We start from the raw sequence: 16,215 nt of genomic DNA on the forward strand, positions 1-16,215 counted from the left end.
GCGGAGGCCTGGGCGGATCCGGGCCGGATCTGCGAGGCAGGTGCCTTCTGATCGCGGTGGGAGGGTCTCGATCTGCAGGGGCGGGTTTTCCGGTCTGGCAGCCACACTTTGTAAAAACCACAGGCTTGGTCCTTGAATGCCCGGACCGGGTAGATGGTACTTGAAATCTATCAGCTCTCTGCTCCTACCCTCTGGTCCCCACCTCTCGGTGCTTCCCTGGCCTCTGGGTGCCTGGAGGCATTCGGGCGTGGCGGGGCTGGAGAGCAGATGGGGCGTCGCTGGCCTCCCATCGGGACAATCCCCCACCCGCGAGCGCCCCGGGGCAGACGCGGACCTAAGTGGCAGGTTCCCTCCGGAGGGGGCGTGGACGCAATAGGCTGAGCTCCCGGGTCCGGGGGTGGGCCCCATGCCCACACTTCTCCCCCTCGGTTCTCCCACGTGGCTCTTGGAGGGGAAGGGAAGCGTTCGCTCAGCTCACCCCCGACCTCCAAGGGGGTGATTATCTGGTGTGTGTGTGGGGGGGGGGGGGGGGGGGGGGGGGTCGCTGGGTAACCACCAAGTGGTCTTTAGGATGGGGGTAGCCGGGACCACGCCAGCGTCCTGGGCCCCTCAACCTCCCAGAGGCTCTCGGATCGGCTGTGGATGGAACCCGGGAGTCCCTCTGTAGCACGATACGCCCTGGGCCTGGCGCCTCGGGAAGCTAGTGACTTGTCATCCCCTCTTGGCCGCTAAGGACATTGCAATCTTTTTGTTTGTTTATTTGTTTGTATTTTTATTCATTTCAGAGAGGAAGAGAGAGAGAGAGAGAGAGAGAGAGAGAGAGAGAGAGATCCGTGATAACAGAATAATTGATTGGCTGCCTGGTCCCCTACTGGGAATAGAGCCCGCAACCCGGGCATGCGCCCTGACCCGGATGGAACCTGGAACCTTCAGTCCGGAGGCTGAGGCTCTATCCACTGAGCAAACCGGCCAGGGCCATCTTAGCCATCTGCAGGAGCCTGTTTTACTTGGGTTTCCCTGCGGAGGAGGACAAATCCTGTGGGACCCCGAAGCCTGGGAGCGGCTGGAGCCCTTCCAGGATCGGAACTTGCCCTGAACTTTGCGCGCCTCCACCTGTACCGCCCTCTCTTCTGAATATATTTCTGGGTGGGCAGTTGGAGTTAGGGGTCCCCCTTGTTCAGTAGGAAACCTGAGAAAGTCTGGCATTCCCTGGTACTCAGGAATCATGGTTATGTGAATTAATTTTTAGTTTGTCTGTGTCATGTAGTTTTTGAACATTGAAATAAATTTGTAAAAATAACATCCATACAGTACAAATTTCAGATAGTGATTATGTAGTGACCTATGTGTTAATTTCCTGTTTTTCACCTCTGTTTTACCGTGTATATAGTGCAGAATATTATTTTCTTTCTTTTGAGTTGTGTAGCCCTTTATTAGCAACCAAAATAGAAGGTATCTGTTGCACAACATGGGAGTAATTGACTATAACTGGAGATTTATTATATTCTAATACAGGTAATTTATAAATGCAATTTCATTATTAAAAAGCTCCCACCTTTTGAGTTTGTGTACAATTTGCAAAACTATTTTGAAAGCAGAATATACATGCATAAGTTGCAGAATGCAAATTCAGGGTATGGTAAATACAGGTTATTTTTTTTTTAACTGCCACAACTGGGCCATTACATTGCCATTTTTGAAATATGTTTTTTAATTGATTTTTTAAAAATTATTTTATTTTATATTATAGTTTGCATTCAACACTATTTTAAAAATATGTTTTTACTGATTTTTAGAGAAAGAGGAAGGGAGAGGGATAGAGAGATAGAAACATTGATGAGAGAGAAACATGCATCCCTACTGGGGATGGAGCCCACAACCTAGGAATATGCCCTGATTTGGAATCAAACTGGCTACCTCTTGGTTCCTGGATTGACACTCAATCGCTGAGCCACACCAGCTGGGCACATTGCCATTTTTTAAAAATAAAAATATTCCATGCCAGTCTTCCTTCCCTTGCCCTAAACTATAAAGTATTTTTTAATGAGTTGAAATTAAAGAAGACCTACACCTATTAGAAAAGAAGAAAATTCTATTGGTTTGAGGTTCCAGAATCCCCCAAACCAGGACCAGAATCTTGGTAAGGGTTAGGCTGAGACCTGGAACAGTACGAGTAAGTGCAGGTGGCATCCCTGAGGAATCAGAGCTTCAGTGGACTGTGAGTGCTCCAGCAGCATAACTCACCAGTTTCCACACTGACTTGACTGGCATAATTCAAAGAAAAAGATCATGTTCATTCCATTCTTTTGGAGCGCTGTGATAGCATTCAATAGCACCCCAATGGGATATCTTCCGCATATAGTTTTATTGTATTTCTTCAAGTAATTGCTAAAAGATACAGGGTCTAATTGTTTTATTATATTCATATCCATTTTATGTAGATGTTCAATGACTCTATAAGTCTCCTTCTGGGATTCATCATAGTAACTGTAATGGAAACTTTGACTCAAATGGCAGAAATCAGAAGAAACCACAAAGAGATTACCAGGATCCACTAGATATTTACTGAAGAGTTTTCCAAATTCCATCCTTTTGACTCACTTAGAGCTCCAACCAGGATAGAAATAATGGTAAACTCATCCTTATAGCTTTTCATGGCTTTAGCTATGTAAGGCAAACGCATTTCAACAGTGTGTTTTCCTTCATCTGTCTGCAGAGACATGCGTTCAAACATTCCTGTCTTCCATAGTTCCATATGTATATTTTAATAGAAGACAAACTTGATTTTTTAAAAATTGATTTTGAGAGAGAGAGAGAGAGAAACATCAACCAGTGGCCTTCTGTATGGACCCTGACCAGGAACCAAACCCACAACCTGGACATGTGACTTGACTGGGAATCAAACCAGCAACCTTTCAGTGTACTGGAGGATGCTCAACCAACTGAGGCACACTGGCCAGGGCTAAATCTTTATTTATTGATTTTATTTATTTATTTAGAGAGGAGAAGAGGGGGAGGGAGAGAGAGAGAAAGAGACATCAATTTTGTTCCACTTATTAATGAATTCATTGGTTGATTCTTGACCAGAATCGAGCCTGCAATCTTTTTTTAAATTTTTTTTAATTTTATTTCTTAAAGTATTACAAAGAGTATTACACATGTCTCCTTTTTTCTCCCCCTTGACATTCCCCTGGCTTCCCCCACCCCCCAGTGTCTTGTGTCCATTAGTTATTCTCATATGCATGCATATAAGTCTTTCGGTTGATCTCCTGCTCCCCCCAATCCTCCCCAGGGTTCCCACTGTAGTTTGACATTCTGCTCATTGCTGCTCTGCCTCTGTATCCATTTTTGTTCATCAGTCTATAATGTTTCTTATTATTCATAAATGAGTGAGTTCATGTGGTATTTTTCTCAGCTTCCCAGGGGCCGTCTCAGTTTCACAGGGGCCATCTCAGCCTCACAGGGGCCGTCCCTGCCTCACAGGGGCCGTCCCAGCCTCACGGGGGCCGTCCCAGCCTCATGGGGGCCGTTTCAACCTCACTGGGGCCGTTTCGACCCCACCAGGGTCGTCTTAACCTCACCGAGGCCATCTCAACCTCAACGGGGCCGTCTCAGCCTCACGGGGCTATCTCAGCTTCACATGGGCTGTCTCAACCTCACATGGGCCGTTTCAGCCTCACCGGGGCCATTTCAACCTCACTGGGGCCGTTTCAACCACACCGGGATCGTCTCGGCCTCACCAGTGCCGTCTCGACCTCACTGGTGCCATCTCGACCTCACCGGGGCCGTCTCAACCTCACCGGGGCCATCGCAGCCTCACTGGGGCCGTCGCAGCCTCACCGGGGCCATCCCAGCCTCACCGGGTCCATCTCAGCCTCACCGGGGCTGTCTCAACCTCACCGGGGCCGTTTCAACCTCACCGGGGCAGTTGCAACCTCACTGCGGCCGCTGCAACCTCACCGGGGCCGATTCAACCTCACTGGGGCCGTTTTGACCTCACCAGTGCCGTCTCGACCTCACTGGTGCCATCTCAACCTCACAGGGGCCGTCTCGACCTCACAGGGGCTGTTTCAATCTCACCGGGGCCGTTTCAACCTCACCGGGGCAGTTGCAACCTCACTGCGGCCGCTGCAACCTCACTGGGGCCGATTCAACCTCACCGGGGCCGTCTCACCCTCACCGGGGCCGTCTCACCCTCACCGGGGCCGTTTCTGCCTCACCGGGGCCGTTTCAGCCTCACCGGGCCCGTTTCAACCTTACTGGGGTGTGTCAACCCCACCGGGGCTGTCCCACCCCCACCGGGGCCGTCCCAGCCTCACTGGGGGCCGCCTCGGCCTCATGGGGGCCGTCTCAGTGACACGAAGTTTGGCATTCTGTCCTTTGTTGGGCGGCTCCTTGCAGGACAAAATCTCCAGGCGTTCCTGGTGGCTGAATATCTGGTATGCTTGCTTGGATTTCATTTTCTACCAAGTGCACAGACTGCCTGTCTGCCGTCGCCCAGCGTCCCATGTGATACTGGATCTGGTGGGCCTGCCTGTGCGTTTGCTGGTACAGTGGTTCCACGTCGCCGGCCCAGCCGTGTCCAGCTCCGGCTTCCTCCAAACCTGATTCTGCTTCTTTATTGTGTCCCTTATGTATGCGAGGAGTTGAAATCTGCATTCTGCTGGGCTGGCCTGCAAAAGCGTCAGTGGTTCTCTTTGTGTCACTAGCACAGCTTGGTTGAGGATGTAATTTGAGTAGGGCGGGGTCCCCGGGAATCACCAGGGAGGGGCCAAGGGCAATGGCATCTCCGCGTCTATGTCTATTCGCCTCTCCGTGTCACAGCAACTCCACAGCAACTCGAGTCCCCGAGGGCCGGCGAGCAGTTCTGTGAGACAGCCACTCTCGATCTCCGGGTCGTTGCAAGGCCGTCCCGCTTCTCCCCGTAGGGTTCTGGGAGCTTAGTATCCCGCCCCAACCCCCGCTCAGTGGATTTGATCGTCCGCATCCCCTTCTGGTTGAAAAAAACCGCGCATCCAGTTGCAGCCAGCCTGGCGCACGATTCCGGAACTCCGTTCTTGGAGCCTCTGCACAACCTACTCAGTCTCAATGCTCTTCTTTCTTTCCTTCCAGTTGTAGAGCTTCCACTGGGCCAGCTTTCCCATGGTTCTGAATGACAGCTGTTTCTTTTATAGTTGGTAGTCTCAATGTTGTTGTGGGAGACAGCACGCACAGGTCTGTACCTTACGCCGCCATCTTGGTTCTCCCCGAGCCTGCAATCTTGTTGTAGCCGGTGGATGCTCTAACCAACTGAGCTGTCTGGCCAGGGCCCCTGTAAATCTTTTTGTCAATATGAAGGTCATACAGAGGTGTTCTATATATATCCACATTGGAAAGTGCACATGGAGAGAGGAGCACAAGACAAGAAGGCCTGAGAATGCAAATTCTCTGGGTAATGGATCCACTTGTTTATAAGCATGAGTAGCACAAAGCCCACAGTAGTATATCCTGCATGGGTGCAGCAATGCTCTAGCAGGTCTTTTCGTAGACTGTACTTGTGAAAGCCAACCCTCTAGTGGCACGTTCAGCTGCGGTCTGGAGGCTGTGTACCAATTTCCAGCGTGATTGGCTTCCTGGCGGACCTCGTGGTTGGATGTCTTGGCACCAGTGCCACTTCTGGTGCATGAGAGTGAATGAGAAGTCAGTGGCCCAGATTATCTTTTTTGAACAAAATAGAGTAAAGTATTTGAAGGTGAAGAGGCAGTGTGTTGGCAACTTATTCATAAATGGCTCAGGAAAATTACTGAAATTTGCACTGTATTTAAAACTTTTTATTTGTCACTTAAAAATATATATAGTATTAATCTATATCATATATGTATGATATGACCTTATATATAGAATCCCCTAAAGATTCCCTCCAAAATTGTTAAAACAAAAAACTTGTTAAACAAATTTTGCAAAGTCCAGGATATGTAGTCAACATACAATAATCAATTGCATTTTCCAATATTAATAATGAAGAATTTGAAAATGAGATTAAGGAAACAATGTCCATTTATAATAGCACCAAAAAGAATAAACTACTTAGAAATTAATCAAGGAGGTGAAAGACGTACAATGAAAATAAGAAAACATTGCTGAAAGACATTAAAGACATAAATAAATGAAAAGACATTCCATTTTAATGGGCTGTGAGACACTATTCTTAAAATGTTAATAATGACTTTTTGACAAAATAGAAAAACCCATCTTAAAATTCATATGGATTTTAAAGAAAAACTGAATAGAGAAAATCTCGAAGAAGGACATGGCTGAAGGACTCAGACTTCTTTATAGAAAAACTATTACAGGCCGAGAAAACCAAAATGGTGGCAGAAGTAAATGCCTATATCGTTGCCTCCCACACCCACATCAAAATTACAACTAAAATACAGATCAACCATCATCCAGAACCGCCTGAAAGCTAGCTGAGTGGAAGTCCTACAACTAGAGAAGTAAAGAAGAAAGCACTCTGAGACTGGTAGGAGGGGCAGAGGCATGGAACTGGCTGTACCGATACCCACGTTTGGCATTTTAATTGGGAGGAAGATCATCTCTGTGGAGGCACCTATGAGGAGCAAGGGGTCCTAGCCCCACACCAGACCCCCATCCTAGGCTCCCAGAGCTGGGAAGTGAAGTCCTCATAACTATGGGCTCAGTGGGGATTGGGGCTCAGTGACACAGAGGCTGCTGGAGACTCAGGTGTTCCTTTTAAAGGACCAACACACACAAGGTCCTGCTTCCTCTGAGCTCCAACACCAGGGCGAGGCTCTGGGGGACCCAGACACATACGAGGAGGAACTGGATTGTCTGGCATCAGGGCAGGAAATTGGGGCGGCATTCTCCCAGATGGAGGTACTCGCAGGGGTCATTGTTCCCATGCTGAGACCTCCCTGGCCACAGTGCTGAATGTCAGCCATATCTATTTGCTCTGCCCTGGTGATTCCCTGAGAGCCTGCCCCATCCAATTTATAACCCCACCCAATCTGTTTGCAGTGACTTTTGCATATGAATAGCCTGTCCTTGGTCAGGCTTCAGACATTGCTAAAATCTCTCAAACAAGCTGCAGCTGGGTTAGCATGCCCTTATCAATATAAGGCCCAAGACCCTGCATTAGCACCAGCTTGCCTTGTTTCACAGCTGGGCCTTGCCTGGGCACCTCCAAGCCCCATACAAGTAGCTCCTGCAGGGTGGCCCTAGGCAGTGGCTGACTTTGCATCTCCCTGGAGGCTCTGGAACCAATGTACTCACTGAACAGCTTCAGAGCATAGCAGATTACAACCTACACATCCACAAGTGACACTCAATGGTCAGACTCAGTGAGCACCAAAGCCTTGCTGATGCAAGTCCTGATCCATAGGGGTGTTTCCTGTGCAGCAGCTCTCCCATGTAGCCGCAGCTGGTCCTCACAGCCAATTGGCCTGGAGGTCAATTCCTCCCAGTGATGCTCAATTATGACTGTGCACATAGCCCACACAGGGACTCACCTGGAATGCCCAGCTCAGGTGTCTGAGCCACTGGGCCCTATAGGACACAGACTGTATCCTATAGGGCCCAGTGGCTCAGACACCTGAGCTGGGCATTCTACCAATTCCAGGAGACATAGCAGCTCTAACTAATACATAGAAACAAACACAAGGAAGCAGCCAAAATGGGGAGACAAAGAAACACATCACAAATGAAAGAAATGGAAGAAAGCAAACTTTCGGATACACAGTTCAAAACCATGGCTATAAAGTTACTCAAGGATCCTCATGAGACTTTCAAGGATCTTAGTGAGAAAGTCGAAGACATAAAAAAGGACCAGTCAGAAATTAAGCATACACTAACTGAAATAAAGAATACTTTACAGGGATTCAACAATATACTAGAGGAGTTTGAGAATCAAATCAATGATTTGAAATATGAAGAAGCAAAAAACACCCAATCAGAAGAGAAAAAAAAAAGAATCCAAAAATATGAAGATAGTGTAAGGAGCCTCTGGGACAACTTCAAGCGTACCAACATGCGAATTATGGGGGTGCCAGAAGGAGATGAGAGAGAACAATATATTGAAAACCTATTTGAAGAAATAATGACAGAAAACTTCCCTTACATTGTGAAAGAAATAGACTTACATGTCCAGGAAGTGTAGAGAGTCCCAAACAAGAGGAACCCACAGAGACCCACAACAAGACACATCATAATTAAAATATCAAGGGCTAAAGACAAAGAGAGAATCTTAAAAGCAGCAAGAGAAAAGCAGTTAGTTACCTACAAGGGAGCACCCATATGATTGTCAGCTGATTTCTCAACAGAAATTTTGCAGACCAGAAGGGAGTGGCAAGAACTATTCAAAGTGATGAATAGTAAGGATCTACAACCAAGATTACTCTACCCAGCAAAGCTCTCATGTAAAATTGAAGGTCAGATAGCTTTCCAAACAAGAAAAAGCTAAAGGAGTTCATCACCACCAAGCCAATATTACATGAAATGCTAAAGGGTATTGAAGAAGAAGAAAGAAGGAGAAGGAGAAGGAGAAGGAGGAGGAGGAGAAGAAGAAGAAGAAGAAGAAGAAGAAGAAGAAGAAGAAGAAGAAGAAGAAGAAGAAGAAGAAGAAGAAGAAGAAGAAGAAGAAGAAGAAGAAGAAGAAGAAGAAGAAGAAGAAGAAGAAGAAGAAGAAGAAGAAGAAGAAGAAGAAGAAGAAGAAGAAGAAGAAGAAGAAGAAGAAGAAGAAGAAGAAGAAGAAGAAGAAGAAGAAGAAGAAGAAGAAGAAGAAGAAGAAGAAGAAGAAGAAGAAAAGGGGGGAGGAGGAGGAGGAGAGATAAAAATATGAACAATAGCCCTAGCTGGTTTGGCTCAGTGGATAGAGAGTCAGCCTGGGGACTGAAAGGTCCCGGGTTCGATTCCAGTCAAGGGTGCATGCCCGGGTTGTGGGCTCGATCCCCAGTGGGGGGCATGCAGGAGGCAGCCAATTGATGATTCTCTCTCATCATTGATGTTTCTATCTCCCCCTTCCTCTCTGAAATCAATAAAAATATATTTTAAAAATATGAACAATAAAATGGCAACAAATACATATCTATCAACAATTGAATCTAAAAATCAAAATAAACAAACAAGAAATCTAATGAATAAAATAAACTGATGAATAAAATAGAATTAGAAACTTCCATAAGCATGGAACAGACTGATGAATTTCAGAGGGTAGGGAGGATGGGGCAATGGGAGGGAAGGGGGACATCTGTAATACACTGAACAATAAAGGTTAAAAAAGAATATAATATTGAAAACAATAAAAAGTAGAGGAATATACAAACAAATGGAAATGTATACCATGTTCATAAATTGGAAGAATTAGCATCATTAAAATGTCCATACTAATCAAAGCAATCTATGGATTCAATGCAATTCCTACTAAAATAGCAATGGCATATTTCACAGAAGTAGAACAAATACTCCAAAAATTTATATGGAACCATAAAATACCCCCAAATATCTGCAGCAATCCTGAGAAAGAAGAACAAAGTTGGAGGGATCATAATACTGGATATCAAACTATACTAGAAATCCACTGTAATCAAAATAGCCTGGTACTGGCATAAGAACAGGCATATAGACCAATGGAACAGAACAGAGACCTCAGAAATTGACCCATATCATTATGGTCAATTAATATTTGACAAAAGAGGCAAGAACATACAATGGAGTAAAGACAGTCTCTTTAACAAATGGTGTTGGGGAAACTGGACAGACACATGTAAAAAGATGAAACTAGACCACCAACTTACACCATACACAAGAATAAACTCAAAATGGGTAAAAGACTTAAATGTAAGCAATGAAACCATAAAAGTCCTAGGAGAAAACATAGGCAGTAAAATCTCAGACATCTCACATAGCAGAATTTTTGCTGTTACATCTCCTAGGGCAAAAGAAACAAAGGGAAAAATAAAAAAATGGAACTACATAAAATAAAAGACTTCTGCACAGCAAAAGAAACCACCATCAAAATGAAAAGGGAACCTACTGTATGGAAGAACATATTTGCCAATGAGGCATCTGATAAGGAGTTTATCTCCAAAATATATAAACTACTCATACAGTTCAACAAAAGGAAGACAAGCAATCCAATTAAAGAATGGGCAGAGGACCTGAATAGACACTCCTCCAAAGAGGACACACAAATGGCCAAGAGACATATGAAAAAATGCTCAAAGTCACTAATCATCAGAGAAATGCAAATGAAAACCACAATGAGATATCACCTCACACCTGTCAGAATTGCTTTCAATCTATAATAATAAAAGGGTAATATGCTAATTAGACCAGATGTCATTCCAGACGAAGCTGGGGCTGGAGGGAAGCCCGGGTCCTGAGTGCCAGAGGGAAGCCGATGCCAGCAGCCGGGAGAAGGAAGGCCTACTCTTGTACGAATTTCGTGCATCAGGCCTCTAGTAAATCAATAAACAACAAGTGCTGGCCAGGATGTGGAGAAAAGGGAACACTAGTTCACTGCTGGTGGGAATGCAGATTGGTGTAGACACTATGGAAAATAGCATGGAGTTTACTCAAAAAATTAAAAATGGAACTTCTTTTTGACCTATCAATTCTACTTGTGGAAATATATCCTAAAAACACCAATATATATATCTAAAACACCAATCATAAAGAATGTATGCACCTGTATGTTCATAGCAGTGTTATTTACAATAGCTAAGATTTGGAAATAGCCCAAGTTCCCCTCAGTGGATTAATGGATAAAAAGGTGTTGGACATTTACACAATGGAATACTGTGCAGCTGTAAAAAAGAGGAATCTCTTACCCTTTGGGACAGCATGGATGACCTGGAGAGTACTATACTAAGTGAAATAAGCCAATTTGAGAAAGACAAATATCACATGATTTCACTTATTTGTGGAATCTAATGAACAAAATGAATTGACTGACTAAATAAGACCCAAAGCATGGAGGCATGGAGGATGGGACAGACTGACATACCTCCATGTTGGGGTCGGGGGATAAGGAGAGATAAACTAAAGAACTTATATACTTACTAGAGACCTGGTGCATGAAATTCATGCACAGGTAGGGTCCCTAAGCCTGGCCAGCAATCAGGGCTAACCTGTGGGGTGACCGGTGAGGCAATCAGGGGGCCCCTGCTGGCACCCGCCTTGGTGGGCCTGGCACCACCCACTTGCCGGTCCCATCCCCCAATTTCCCCGCCACCAGTCGCCTCCCGCCCAGTGGTGCCGCCTGCTTGCTGACCAGCCCCACTCCCCACTGCCACTGCCGGTCACCACCCTCTTCAGAACGACTGGCAGGGCGATTGGGGGCCCCAACTGGCACCCACCTTGGCTGGCCTGGGGCCTGAGGGTTGGAGGCAGCTCCTGCATTAAGCATCTGCCCCCTGGTGATCAGTGCACGTCATAGCAACTGGTCGTTCCACAGGTCGTTCCATCGTTCGGTCGATTTGCATATTAGGCTTTTATTATATAGGATATGCATGGTTTGTGGTCACAGGCAATAGGGTGGTGAAGATCTGGCGGGGGTGGGTAGGGACTGGGTGGAGGAAGGTAAAGGAGGGTAAAATAGGATACATCTGTAATACTGTCAACAATTTAAAAAATTGATGAAAGACCCAAACATAAGCAGTAAACTATAAAGTTATTTGACAAAAACATAGGACAAAATCTTCATGGCTTTGGATTTGGCAATGATTTCTTTTTTTTTTTAACATATGTTATTGATTTTTTACAGAGAGGAAGGAAGAGGAATAGAGAGTTGGAAACATCGATGAGAGAGAGACATCGGTCAGCTGCCTCCTGCACACCCCCTACTGGGGATGTGCCCACAACCAAGGTACATGCCCTTGCCCGGAATTGAACCTGGGACCCTTGAGTCCGCAGGCTGACGCTCTATCCACTGAGCCAAACCGGTCAGGGCTGGCAATGATTTCTTGAATATGACACCAAGACACAGGCAGCAAAAGAAAAAAATAGATAAATTGGACTTCATGAAAATTATTTTTTGTGTGTGCATCAAAAGACACTATCCACAGAGTAAAAAGGAAACCCACAAAATGGGATAAAACATTTTCAAATCACATATCTGATAAGAGATTAATATCCAGAATAAATAGTGAACTCTTTTTTAAAAAATATATTTTATTGACTTTCTTCAGAGAGGAAGGGAGAGGAATAGAGAGTTAGAAACATTGATCAGCTGCCTCCTGCACACCCCCTACTGGGGATGTGCCCGCAACCAAGGTACATGCCCTTGACTGGAATTGAACCTGGGACCCTTCAGTCCACAGGCCGATGCTCTATCCACTGAGCCAAACCAGTTAGGGCAATAGTGAACTCTTAAAACTCAACAACAATATTCACAAATGCACAAAGGACTTGAATAGACATTTCTCCAAAGAAAATATACAAATGGCCAATAGGCATATTAAAAGATGCTCAATATCACCAGTCCTTAGGAAAATCAAAATTATGAGATGCCTATCAGGATGGCAAAGAAAGAAAAGAAAGGAAGGAAGGAAGGAAGGAAGGAAGGAAGGAAGGAAGGAAGGAAGGAAGGAAGGAAGGAAGGGAGAAAAGAAAAGAAAAGAAAAGAAAAGAAAAAAGAAAAGAAAAGAGAAAATAACAAATGTTGGCAAGGATGTAGAGAAATCGGAACCCTTGTGCACTGTTGGAGTGATGTAAATGGCATAGCTGCTGTGAAAACAGTATGGTAATTCCTCAGTGATCCAGCAATTTCATGTTTTGTTATATTCCCAAAAGAATTCAAAGCAGAGTCTCAAATAAATATTTGTACCCCCGTGTTCACAGCAACATCATTCACAATAGCTAAAATGTGGAAGCAACCCAAATGTCTATTGATAGATGAATGGGTAAGCAAAATGTGGTATATACAGACAATGAACTATTGTTCAGCCTTAAAAAGGAAGGAAAGAGCCCTAGCTGGTTTGACTCAGTGGATAGAGTGTCGGCCTGCGGACCAAAGATCCCCAGGTTCAATTTAGGTCAAGGGCATGTACCTTGGTTGCAGGCTCCTCCCTGGCTCGGGCCCTGGTTGGGGCTCCTGCAGAGGCAACCAATCGATGTGTTCCTCTCTATTTCCCCCTCTTTCTTCTACTCTACCTAAAAATTAATGGAAAAATATCCTTGGGTGAGTATTAAAAAAAACCCAAAAAACAAAAAAAACCTGAAGAAAAAAAAAAGGAAGGAAATTCTGACATGTGCTACAACATGGATGAACCTTGTGGACAATATGCTAAGTGAAATATGCCAGTCACAAAAAGACAACTACTGTATGCATCCAAGTCTTAGAGGTACCCAGAGTAGTCAAAATCGTAGAGACAGGAGTAGAATGATGGCTGCCAGGGGCTGAGGGGCAGAGGGACTGGGGGTTATTGTGTAATGGGTATAGAATTTCAGTTTTACAAGATGGAAAGGATTCTGGAGATAGATGGTAGTGATGGTAGCACACATGGTAAATGCATTTCATACCACTGAACTGTTCACTTAAAGATGGTTAAGATGGCAAATTTTATGTTATATGTATTTTACCACAATTTTAAAAATTGGAAAAAGATTATATATACTAGTAAATATAAATATACTAGAGGACCAATGCACAAAATTCATGCAAGAGTAGACCTTCCTTCCCCCAACTGCCGGCACCGGCTTTCCTGTGGCACCTGGAACCCGGGCTTCCCTCACAGCCCCAGCTTTGTCCAGAAGGACGGAAGGACGTCCAGAAGGAAGCCCAGCCTAATTAGCATATTATGCTTTTATTACTATAGATAAATATATCCTCTTTTCTGGGAGGATCCTGCTGTTACCATGTCTTACGTAGCTTTCAAAAGCTCTTCTATGCTCCTGTAAACATGCAGTTTCTTTGCCCTCATTGCATAAGCCGTAGCATCCTCTGCCCATTGACCTCGCTTGTGTCACTTAGCAAATATGTGTCCAACTTCAATCACTTTGCTGGCTGCCTCGTGTTCCATTGCAAGGAGGAGCAGCACAAATGTGGTGCTGTCACAGCATCTACTACAACCAAACTATGCTTCCGCAAGTGTCCTGGGACCTACGTCAGCCTAGTGCTTTTTATCTTTCATAATAATTTCCATCCAGATTATAAAATGTGCACAGGATTTTGAATAATAATTTTAAAATCACCCATAATTTTAACACTCTGAAATAATCACTCTCTCTATATATTAGTATGTGTCCTTCTAGTCTTTTTTCTATAATAATTCATCTACACTCTATATTTTGGGGAAATTGAGATTCATAGTATATGTATATGTGTGTACATTCATGTACATATAATATGAATCCCAATTTAGCTATGAATATAGATAAATAGGTAGGTAGATAGATACATTTCCTGAGTCCCTACTACATTAGTCACTGTGCTAACCATTCTTTCAATCCTTAAAATGACCCCCTGAGGTAGATAGTCCACTTTGCAAAGGAGGCATCTGATGCACAAGATTAAGGGACCTATTCAGGGTCACACATCACATAGATGGTGGAGCAGGGACCAGAGCCTGGTTAATATGATCCACCCTGGAAATTGAGGTTTGTTTGTTTGTTTGTTTGTTTGTTTTTAATATATTTTATTGATTTTTTACAGAGAGGAAGGGAGAGGGATAGAGAGTTAGAAACATCGATGAAAGAGAACCACCGATCAGCTGCCTCCTGCACACCCCCTACTGGGGACGTGCCCGCAACCAAGGTACATGCCCTTGACTGGGATCAAACCTGGGACCCTCCAGTCCGCAGGCCGACGCTCTATCCACTGAGCCAAACCGGTTTCAGCTGTTTGGTTTTTTAATATCAACTTTACTGAGGTGTAATGTACATACAATAAAATCCACCCTTCCCAGGTGTACAGTCCATGAATTTTGATAAATCCATATGGTGTGTGCACAGCATCACTGTCAGGGAGAGGCCATTTCCATCAGCCCTGCCTACCCACGCCCTGCGCACCTGGCAGCCGCTGACCTGCTCTCTGTCACCATGAAGCGGTTTTTCCTGCTCTCAATTTTTGTGTAGCCCGGTTGGTGTGGCTCAGCTGTTGAGTGTCCACCCAGGAACTAGGAGGTCACTGGTTTGATTACCAGTCAGGGCATACGCCCGGGTTGCAGGCTCAATCCCCTGTAGGGGCCTGCAGGAGGCAGCCAATAGATGATATTTCTCTCTCATTGATGTTTCTCTCTATCCCTCTCCCTTCCTCTCTCTCTAAAAAATCAATAAAAACATATTTAAAAAAAAATTTTGTGTAAAACTAGGGTCCATGCTCTTTTCTGTCTGGCTTCTTTCTTTCAACAGAATGTTTTTGAGGTTCCTTCATGGTTTGCATGTACGTAAGTCATTCCTTTCTGTCTGAGTAGTAACCCATCCGATGGCCACACCACCATTTGTTTATCCAGTCACCTGTTGGTGGGCATATGAGTTGTTTCCAGAGTTTGGTGACTATGAATTAAGACGGTATGAACAAGTCGTTGTGGGGACGTATGTTTTGATTTGTTTTGGGTAAATTCCCAGGAGCTGAGTTGCTGGGTCATGTGGTCAGTGTGTGCTTAACTTTATAAGAAACTGCCCAACTGTTCCCAGTGTGGTGAGACCATTCTGCATTTGCACCTCAATGTATGAAAGTTACATCACACCCTCACCAATTGGTAGTATTGTCAGATGTCTGCTTGTTTGTTCACTTCAACTTTAGCCATTCTAGTGGATGTGAATTGTCATCTCATTGTGGTTTTAATTGGCATTTTCCTGTAAGTGCTGATGCTTACTGGCCATTTGCACATTCTCTTTGTAAACTGTCTGTTCAAATTGTTTGCCTATTTTTTTAAAATAAATCTTTATTGTTCAGATTATTACAGTTCCTCTTTTTTCCCCCATAGCTCCCCTCCACCCAGTTCCCACCCCACCCTCTGCCCTTACCCCCCACACTGTCCTCATCTATAGGTGTACGATTTTTGTCCAGTCTCTTCCCACACCCCCACACCCCTTTCCCCGCTGAGAATTGTCAGTCCACTCCCTTTCTATGCCCCTGATTCTATTATATTTACCAGTTTACTCTGTTCATCAGATTTTTATTCACTTGATTTTTAGATTCACTTGTTGATAGATATGTATTTGTTGTTCATAATTTTTGTCTTTACCTTTTTCTTCTTCTTCCTCTTCTTAAAG

The 16,215-nt window shown here is 44.6% G+C and overlaps 1 long non-coding RNA gene and 1 pseudogene across 1 annotated transcript; both read right to left on the reverse strand.

Annotated features, from left to right (window-relative positions):
- Positions 1-2,208: 2,208 nt before the first annotated feature.
- The window catches only part of LOC102252851, a 36,265-nt pseudogene continuing 22,258 nt past the window's right edge, over positions 2,209-16,215 (reverse strand).
- LOC106725113 lies at positions 3,477-3,673 on the reverse strand. Its single transcript, XR_001360985.1, has 3 exons — positions 3,656-3,673; positions 3,537-3,616; positions 3,477-3,496 (listed from the first exon to the last, which is right to left on the reverse strand). It is a non-coding gene; the product is annotated as an uncharacterized LOC106725113 (long non-coding RNA).

This window comes from Myotis brandtii, unplaced genomic scaffold, assembly GCF_000412655.1.
Source record: "Myotis brandtii unplaced genomic scaffold, ASM41265v1 scaffold1373, whole genome shotgun sequence".
Lineage (NCBI taxonomy): Eukaryota > Metazoa > Chordata > Mammalia > Chiroptera > Vespertilionidae > Myotis > Myotis brandtii.